Source organism: Typopeltis vanoorti, chromosome 26 (assembly GCF_054136105.1).
Source record: "Typopeltis vanoorti isolate ZY-2024b chromosome 26, IOZ_Tvanoo_1.0, whole genome shotgun sequence".
Taxonomy (NCBI): domain Eukaryota; kingdom Metazoa; phylum Arthropoda; class Arachnida; order Uropygi; family Thelyphonidae; genus Typopeltis; species Typopeltis vanoorti.
Window position 1 is genome coordinate 15,403,404 of NC_143574.1, and position 10,585 is coordinate 15,413,988.

Here is a 10,585-nt window from a genome sequence, read left to right on the forward strand (position 1 = left end):
TCACAGAGTTGACCTGGCATGACGGGGCCATGGTCTCATGTTGTCGTGCTACACCAACGCCCTCTCGTCAGCTCGGTACAACTGATAACAGGATTCATCAGACCACACGAATCTGGTCCACTCTGCAGGCGTCCAGTTTTGATATTCCCAACACCAGATAAGGTGCAATGCTTAATGACGAGCTATCAATAGTGGTTCACGATTAAGGCGTCGTCTTCCGTAGCCATGGTATGCAGGGTACGCGGTATCGTTCGCTCGCTGACTCTGCTTAGACCTCCGACATTGAAACTGGACGTCATTTGTGCACCATTGTCCTGAAGTTGATCTGTACGAGGCTGGACAGTCTACCGCGACCCCAGTCATCAATGCCGTGTGGTCGGGTACCACTTGCTCGCTTGGCACTGGTACGTTCGTTAATGGTATACTCGCGATAGGCCTTTGATGTGGTTGCCCTCAAGAAGCCTAGGGTTCTTACCACTTGGGCGATAGAATGATCCATCTGTCTTCCTCCGATATTACATCCACGATCAAACTCGATATGATCACCACATTTACCGGTATTCATCGATTGCAATACACTGTTGAGAAGCCCCGATATCTGACTATTTACCGTCTGAGTTCGGTTCGCGTACGTTTCACTCTGCATGGGAGATGCCAGTGCCAACTAAATATATATATATATATATATATATGGGTCCACCACGCCCAATCCATTGAGCCTGAAAGGACCTGTCTAAATACTGATACTGATGCGCAGAAATGCCAAAATGGGCTGGAACTCCATCGTGTTGGAACCACATCTTCCGACGCACAGACGTTGGAACATTGTTCAGTAAATTGGCAGAACTTCTTCCAGAAATGTCCGATACTTCTGGGATTCCCGTCGGGGTGGTAACAGGTATGGGACGGCTAGACAGTCAGCGACGATACCTGCCCATACATTAATGGCGAAGCGTTGTTGTGCAGCATGTGATCGAACAGCGTGTGGGTTCTCAAGAGCCCACACATGAGCATTGTAGAAATTGAAGATCCCTTCACGGGTAAACGAAGCTTCATCCGTGAACAAATCACTAGTTGGAAAATCCGGTTCTACGGCACTTTTCTGCAGAAACCACTGCACGAATTCCACACGTCGATGATAATCTTCGGCTATCAGTAACTGGATCCGTTGCAGATGAAAATTACGGTAAAAATTTAAAAAAATTAAACATGAAAAAATATTGTTTATTATCGATAAAATTATACAATTTGGTATGATTCAAAATTACTTAAAAATAAAATCCATTCTTCTTGTTTTGTTTCCAGCGAAAAGGTCAATAACTTTTTCCTTGATGTTTGTGTGACTGTTGAAGAATTTTTTCTCCGTTCAAATCATCGCAAGTGCATTTAACCTGTCCTGATTCATTGTACTCCTCAGAAATATTTTTCTTCTCTTTAATGTTGAAAAAAAGGGCTCAGTGTCTGATGTAGTCACAGGAATTGTCAAGAGAATTTTTATCAATGCAGTAATTTCACTAAGAACACGATCTAAATTATTTTCTGTTATATATTTTAACAAGTCAATTAATTTACAATAATCATGCATGTCGGATCCACTGTAGAATACTCGAAGTTCAGTTTCAAGTTTTTCTTTGTTGATCATGGATATAAATAACAGTGGAACTGCGCGATGGACGGTGCCGCTTCATGCTAATAGCACGCATCTCACTGTGACGCATATGCTTGCGCGCGTAGTAATATGACACTGTGGTAACAGTGCTGCTAGCGCCCTCCTAAGTGTTACAAGATGGTTATTTATTATTTTTTATACAAAAGAGAATTGTGTAGGATTGTTGATGATAAAATTAAATATTACAAGCAACTATAAATAAATTAATACAGCGGTATCTCGCTAATCCGAACCTCTTTAGTCGAACCCTCCAGTAATCCGAACTGCAGTGTGAAAGAAAAAAAGTTTTAATTATTACGTATTATTTTGTGTACTATTATTTTTATTTAATAATTATTATTTTAACTATTATTAAGACGTCAAAAGCTTGAATGAGGAAGCCCCAATTGCCCACATGGAGCGCTGGCGAACTGCGCCGCCTATCACTTTCGGGTGGTATTTCCGGTCATGCTTTCCTATTGAATATGGTTGATTTTGATGTTCTCTACCTATGTTATATATATATTAAAAAAAAAAAAAAAAAAAAAATCAGCTAACGCCTTTTTATTCCCGTATATACGGGAGTAGGCGAGGCCATTTAGCCCTATCTAACTTTTGGAGACTGAGTGGGCAATTCAATCTCCACTGGTACCCAATCAGAGACAGATGGCCCAAGGCTATCACTAATTAAGCGGTACGCAGTGAAGAGAGACGGCTCAAATGTGCCGCCATCTCGTGGTCTCTAACCCTAACACAATATATTTAATGTCTGAAATAATTTGGGTTCTACGGTTGATTTTCTTGAGTTTACAGGACGAAAAACCCGAGTTTCCGGGAGGAAAAACCTGCCGACTAGACTCGAAACCAAGACTTCCTTCGTGCGGCCTAGCGCGGTGGTGTGCAAACGCCACATCCACTGAGCTACACAGGCTATACTATATATATATATATATATATATATATATATAGAAATTTAAAGTTGCATAATATATTTGCGCTATCGTTTTCAACAAGTTTTTCAACTGTCCCACGGAATTAGGCAAGTTATGTTATTTATGGTTATGGTTATTTTAGATTTGTGACCGAATTGTCTCGGGCTATGAGGCCAGTGTATTATGTCAGTTAATTGCATATGTTCTAATGGCCGATTTGACTGTTTTACGAGATGTAAAATCCGAGTTCCCTGGAGGAAAATTCCTGCCATCATCGTATAAGATCGGCTAACTCACTTTTAGTTGAAAAGTCCTTCATTAGTGTTGTGTCAACTGTTTATGACATTTGTTTCATTAGAAGCCGAGTTATAGTGCCAAGAGTAACGGCTTGTTTTGACGAACGGTCGGAAAATGAGTTTCAAACAGAGCTGCGATTCGATTGACTTTTGTGACCACGCTACCGGCCAAGACGTCTATAGACGTCAAAATTATCATGGATGCGAAGTGCATATTAAAATTGTAATACCATTGATATTACATTGAAATATATGATGGGTACGAAGAGTATGAGGATGCGTATTTGATCCATAATGGCCGGTAAGGTGGTTAAACTTGGTAAAGGTTTTACCGAAACGCATCAAATGCTTCAAAAACCATACAGTGATGAATACTTATCCCGTACTCAAGGTTACGAGTGGTTTAAGCGATTTCAAAGTGACGCTTGAGGACGAGGAAAAGCCGGGCCATCCAGAAATTGGACTGAGCGAAGTTACCATCCAAAAGGTACGCGATTTCATCGAAGAAAACCCGAAATCGTCCGGAGATTGATTGAAGAAGAATTAGGGGATTCCAAAATCAACTGAGTCCAAATTTTGAATGAGAGTTTGAGCCTTCGTAAATTGAATTCGCGATTTTCCCACGAGTTGACCGACGACCAAAAAATATCGAATTGAACACTGCAAGGACCTTATTAAAACCGCTCGTTTAATTAATCAAACTTCCTTGAAACGATCGTTACTGGTGACGAAACGTGGCGTTTTGAGTATGAACCCGAAACAAAGCGCCGGAGTGCTGAGTGGAAACCACCAGAAGAGGGACATCCGAAAATAGTCGCTTGGAGAAGTCAAAGTAAAGACAATTCTGATTTGTTTCTACGATCAAGGGCATTATCCACAAAGAATTCGTTCTACCTGGCCAAACAGTGAATGGTGAGTTTTGTATCGAAGTTTTGAAGCGATTGATAGCGAGAATTCTCGCGTACGGCATGAATATCATGACGACTGAGCGTTCGTCACAACACACTGTCACTCTTGGCACTATAACTCTGCTTATAATGAAACAAATGTCATAAAAAATTGACACAACACTAATAAAGGTTGCTGCTTTCGACTACAAAAAGATACAACAGGTGGCGTTATTAGTTCCTTCTATTTTCGAAAAGTTCGGTTTCTTTTTGGACAGAGAGTGTAGTTGGCATAAGCAATCTTGCAGCAAGAACTAATCAAATGGTGCACTGTTTAATTCTTTATCTCTGTCGTCATTTTCTAGCATTACGGATCTTTTCAATTCTCTCCTTGATTACATTCTTTTGTAGTGCTTGTACATAAGCACTGCGACGCTGCAGCACCCCCAAGGAAAACACGGGAAAAAAATTAAATTTTGTTTGTGTTTATAAATAATAACAATGCTCTTACAACATTATATAAATGCAATACAACATGTTAAAGGTTACAGCTTATGTTTTGACATTGATTGAATAGTTAATAATTGAAATTGTTCGATTAACGCTTTAGATTATGAAACAAAAGCACTGCCATCTAACGCCGATATTCGTTTGCGCTTGTCATTGCGCATTACATCATTAGCTACACAGCCGTCTGGGCAGTGTATCTTATTATTGTTGCGCGCGTTATTTCTGTGAGATATGAAACGTTTATTATTGGTGCGTGTGCCTGGTGAACTATTTTTTGTAAATCTTATTTTATTTTGTTAAAATAGCATATAATTATTTATTTATTATAGATACAAGGCTGAATTATGACGAGTGTCACCGTTGAAAATATGAAAAGAATTATATTTTTTCAATTATCGTTACACGAAACAAATGCACTGCGATCTAACGCATCGTCGAAATGATTGGTTTATGCCATGCCGGGGCAGTTTGATTTGCGAAATGGATGTGTGTGTGTGTGTGTGTGTGTGTGTGTGTGTGTGTGTGTGTGTGTGTGTGTGTGTGTGTGTGTGTGTGTGTGTGTGTGTGTGTGTGTGTGTGTGTGTGTGCGTGCGCGTGCGTGTGTGTGCGCGCGTGCGTGTGTGTGCGTGCGTGCGTGCGTGCGTGCGTGTGCGTGCGTGCGTGCGTGCGCGCGCGCGCGCGCGCCCGCTGCCAGTTTTGTAAAGAGTGTTGTTCATAATGGAAACCAGTGTTGTATTTAGGTTTGTAAAAGGGTGGTAAGTTCATAAGAAGAGCTCATTTCACACTTAAACATCCTTATAAGTTTGGCACCATAATTAATTTCCAGTTATTAAAGTTGCCATGTTGGGCAGCAGATAATGTAATGTAAAAAACTGTGAAAACATAGTTTTGTAGCTGAAAGTATGAACTGGTGTCACTAGTGTAAATTACGATGTTCATTGGAGGTGCCATGTTAGAAGTAAGAAAAAACTTGCGTGGACATTGGTTATAGTTGGTTATAGTCGGTTGGTTTTAGTGTCTTTGCTCGAGGTTATTAATACACGGCAAGGTAGGTTTATGAAAGCAGAAAGTAACATTTAGGGAGTAGTTCACAAATTAATTACTGTTACGAGTATTACAGGTATTACTTTGTGTTAACACGTTCATTGCCAAGCTGAAAATTGGAATGTCGTGTGGTGGCCAAATTTTTTTTATTTTTTAATTTAGTTAGCGACATCCACGCGATAACGCGTTTGGTGAGATCGGCCGTTTGGTGAGAACTCGCATCGCGCGATATCGCTTGATTGGCAATGAACGTGTTAAGGCTTAAGTGCCAGGAGAAATTCATGTTCGAAGTTTAATGTAGTAAAACAGCACTGGGAAAAGATTTAAAATAATGTTTAATTATTCAATATTTCATCTCAGTTACAGAGATTTTCTCAGGAAATACAAAGTGAGACCACACACGAGGACTGATTGACTATATTGATGACCGCAGGTGTATTTTTTGTTCTTCAATGCAGATGGTAGCTGATCGTCCTGTCTATCCATAGTAGGCCAGCTTGTAGAAACAAGGAACTCTATATACACCTGAAAATTAGAGAGGAATTTGTCTTGATAGTTTTATGTGGAGCTGGAAAGTTGTGCAAATATTGTTTTCCTTTAAGATTCTGGGTCTTTTACATTGGGGAAGGATTGATTATTTTTTTTATACTAGTAACTGTAGCCATTAGATTAAAAAAAGTGTGGTGTATACGATTGAGTTCTGCTGAAAGACAGGCCTCACTGGAACAAAGGTTATAGGCTCAATTGGTTCGTATTTTAACACTTTCATTGCCAAGCTGAAAATTGGAATTTCGTGTGGTGGGCAAATTTTTTAAATTTTTTATGTAGTTAGCGACGTCCACGCGATAACGCGTGATCGGCCGTTTGGTGATAGCTCGCATCGCGTGATCGTGCGATATCGTTCATTGCCAAGCTGAAAATTGGAATTTCGTGTGGTGGCCAAATTTTTTTATTTAGTTAGCGACGTCTACGCGATAACGCGTGATTGGCAATGAACGTGTTAACGATACCATATTGTTGAAAGGGGTGGGATTGATGGGAAAGTTTGTGAATGTATCTGCCCGTGTGGGTGGATTTCTTATATACCGTAAACAATAGGTTACCATTAAGGTAGGCAGGTGACCAAGGTGTCTAGATAGGCTAAACTCGAATAATAAGAATTAAAGATCATTTTTAATCGTTTCTCAGTGTTGTTTCACTCCATTAAACTTCTAACCTGAACGGACGTTTAATCCTTTATCCAAATGTAAGCAAACAAAGTTTGCACGTGAAGTAACTTCCCAATTGCGTAACTCGTATATAGAGACTAATGACTTCACATCACTTGCCTTAGTATTCTGTAATGCAAAGTACATATCCTTATGGACATGTATAATGCTATGCATTATGGGAAGGGTCACTACCCAGACCGGTTTTAACCTTTATTGAGGTCTCATCAGTGGAAACCAGACCTAGAAGTGAGATACTAAGGTTGAAGTAATGCAGAAGTCATATTTCCATATACCAGTAGCCAAAAAGTATCACACTTTATTACTAAAATATTCTGGATTAGAGATAGATGTTGCAAGTTTTTTCCGCTTGGTCATACTGTGACCAAAGCTGTTAGTATTGGATTACTGACCATTTTAAACTATATATTTAGAAATTTACGTACATTTAATGATACAAATACAACATTTATTTTACAAATGATATTCTATCTTTTTCAATTTAGCTACTTGAATACAAATTCTACCCTACGGTTCTTCTTTATGAACTGGTCAATAAAATCGTCATAAAAGGTTGGTTGTAACTTAATTTTCCCAACAACACGCACACTTGTAAAGGCTGGCTGAAGCTCACTGGCTAGAGCTCCTTTGACTGCGTATGGCCTTGTGTTTATGACGACGTGAAGAGAGCGGAAATGGCTATGCGCGCGCATGAAATCACAGTGCTGCAGCGAGGACCTGGAAGCTCACACAACAGAGCAAGCATAGGTAGCTTTGACTAGACGAGCAAGCATCGGCCTTCGATACACAACACAAAGCTCAATTATTGTCGCGCAAGCTTAAGACGTCTTCTGTCTACAAAAATAAAAGCCTAAATGGAATGCTTATAAATGCATGCATTTATTAACAAATAAATATCTCAAATAATGAACTTGCATTGCAAGCATGGAGAATTCGCCCCTGTTGGGAAAGACCGAGAAGAGAAATAATTTCTGTAATATATGTATAAATGACTTTGATGTTGAAAGTAAGAATGAGAAAAGTTATGAATGAATTGTTTCAAGCAGTAAAAAAAAAAGAGTAGGAGAAATTGCTTTTGTGGCTGTCATAAACCAAATTAGTGCCAAGTGTGATCAGGGGTCGAGAGAGAAGATATCTAGTAATGCTGTTTTTGACCATTTGAATTTATTAAGAAATACCTCATGAGGTATTTCCTAACTAAGATGATAAGATGACAGCTAAACAGATTTCCCAACTAAAGAGATAATAAGATGGCAGCTGCAGACCAGTCGGCTATTCCAAATCGTATCAAATGCTTTGGACACGAAAAGTGTAACAGCACAGGTTCCATTCAGGTTTTCCAGGATATTTGCCAGAGGTAAGTGATGCAGGTAAAGAGATCTATTGTGGATCCGGTATGATGAAATCCTTACTGGTAGCCTTAGATTGTTGAAGGTAACAATTAATGACATTTTCCTCAGACTGGCAAGATGTTACATGAAAATTTTCTCCTAATGCAACTCAGCCATTTTATTTTATAATTTTTATTATTATTTTTTTTTATATACACATGGTGAGGAGAGTAATAAATTCCAATTCTTGATTAAAATCTTAAAAAAAAAAAAAAAAAAAAAAAAAGGAGGAGAAAGAGAGAACAAATATGAAAGTTAATTATAAAAGTTTTAGGAAGTATGTATTTTCATATTTGATAACAGTAGAGCTTATGTGCAATATCAATAGTGCGAATTTTGTAAGAAAAAAATACATAAATACAATAAAAGAAATCCTTAAGACTGAAAACTGGGTTTATTTTAAAGAAATGGAATTTTGGGGGATATATATTTACGAAATAGTCGAAAAAAAGTTACTGCATCGGCCGGGAATCGAACCCGGGCCGCCCGCGTGGCAGGCGAGCATTCTACCACTGAACCACCGATGCTATGAAGCCACCACACAAGACAAATGTTGATATACAATAATGATTATGTAACGCATAAATGTTATTTATGTTATTTATATACATAATAATACATATAAATAATAAATAATATTATTTATATATTTAAATAATAAATAACATAAATACATATACATAATGTTATTTACATTTTAATTAAGTCAGGTCTTGAATATTATTTCGAATGAATCAAATTCTGACGCTACATGCCATTCAGCTTAATATGCAACCGAACTGGGTGATTTATTTTATAATAATGAATTCAATCCAGTGAAAATGTTTAGCAGCCTTAGTTTTCTTATAGATGTTCAATGGCGTCATAACTAGTCGGAAGTAATTTGAATTGGATTTTCAAACGAGTCATGATGTTAAGTTATAAATTAAAAAAAAAAAAAAATTCTCTACCCCCCCCCTCCCCCAGCAAAACTGAAAGGGCATAATTTGTATTACAGTACAGCAGTGATTCTCAACTTGTGTATAGGAGTATGGGGCTGAAGAAAGTGGAAATCAATGAAAAATCTACTTTATTGAAACAAAAGCATTTAATGAAACTATTTATTGACACAAAAGCAATATACAAACAAAAACATAAAATACGCTCTGAAAATAAAATAATAAAATGTATAAAATCCACTGTATTGAATAAACTAGTTATGCTTACAGGAACATCAATATTGTAAAAAATACCAAGCAACTAATTAAAACTAAACAATAATAATGAATCTAAAAATTAATGGCTTCCTTGGGCCTGTGTTGTAGAGCAAAGCTTTTCGTATGATGGTGATACACTGGAATTGACACTCTTAGTTCTCTTTCTATATTTAACTGAGATCTATATTTTGTTTTTTCAAATTTCTGCACTTTAGTACAGAAAATTCATCATCACCACCGGCCCAAAATTCAAACAGCGATTTAGATTCAAATTGTCTTTTGATTTCGCCGATTCACGTGAAGTCTATAAATTGTTCTTCTTGTTCAACTGAGAAATCTTCAAGGATAATTTAAAACGGGTTTTTAACCCACTCGTACATTGCCATTATGTTGTCGTGGGTTATAAAATAATAACTAAAATTCATCGTCAACATTGTTAAATGATTTTCAATAGTTGCAAATAAAACTTTGATGTGTTGCTCTTCTGCCTTGTAGGTTTTGATTTTAAGGGTCTCATTTTTATATAATTCACCACGGTTATAACTGTTGTTATCACAATATTTAGACCAGGACTCATTTCCTTTGCAGCTAGAGCTACTCTATGAATCATGCAATGGATCCAAATACATCGTGGAGATTATTCCCTCACAAGAGCTTGTAAACTTTTAAACCTTTCAGACATAACTCAAGCACCATCAGTGCAAATTCCAACACAATTTTTCCACTGTTTGTTTGCCTTACATATAAAATCGTCAAATATTTTGAAAAATTCAGATGCTGTGGCAATTCTTTCTGTCGGTTTACAAAACAATAACTCTTCAACTGCTGATCATCTATCGCAAAATTGAACATAAGCAATTAAATGACAATCCTTGTTACTATATGTTCTCTCGTCAAGCTGAATTGAGAATAATTGGTCACAAAGCTTCGACAAAAGTTGTTGCTCACCAATTCACTGAGCAAGGGTATTATTTGATAGAGATATGCACTGTAATTTTTTAGTAAAACTTTTTCCAAGCATAGTTTCCACAATATCAATCTAAGCTGGCAAAATTAGGTCTTCTCCGATAGTGTGCGGCTTTTCCACCTAGCTATTTTATATGCAACTTTGTAAGGAGCTAGTAAAGCTTTATCATTTACAGAGAAAGCTGTTTTTAATGCTAGGTTTTAGCTTTTCAAAACATTTCAGTTTGGCAGCAAAGACCTCTCGCGGTTTGTTTCCAAATGTCTTTTAAGTTTATTCGGTTTCATGCTATGAGCCGCGAAAAGTTTCGAACAAATAACACACAATGATCATTTACTTCAGTCTTCGTAAAACCGAAATCTAAATATTCTGCTGCTAGACGCAACAGTGCAAACAGTGTTGCACTGTTGCGTCTCTGCAGAACGTAGAACGTTACTGGTTTGATGGGTGAAGCATATATTATTATTATTATTATTATTATTATTACG

The 10,585-nt window shown here is 37.5% G+C and overlaps 1 non-coding gene across 1 annotated transcript; it reads right to left on the bottom strand.

Annotated features, from left to right (window-relative positions):
* Window positions 1-8,393: 8,393 nt before the first annotated feature.
* On the bottom strand, window positions 8,394-8,464 carry TRNAG-GCC (transfer RNA glycine (anticodon GCC)). The gene has a single exon. It is a non-coding gene; the product is annotated as a tRNA-Gly (tRNA).
* Between the last annotated feature and the right edge of the window lie 2,121 nt (window positions 8,465-10,585).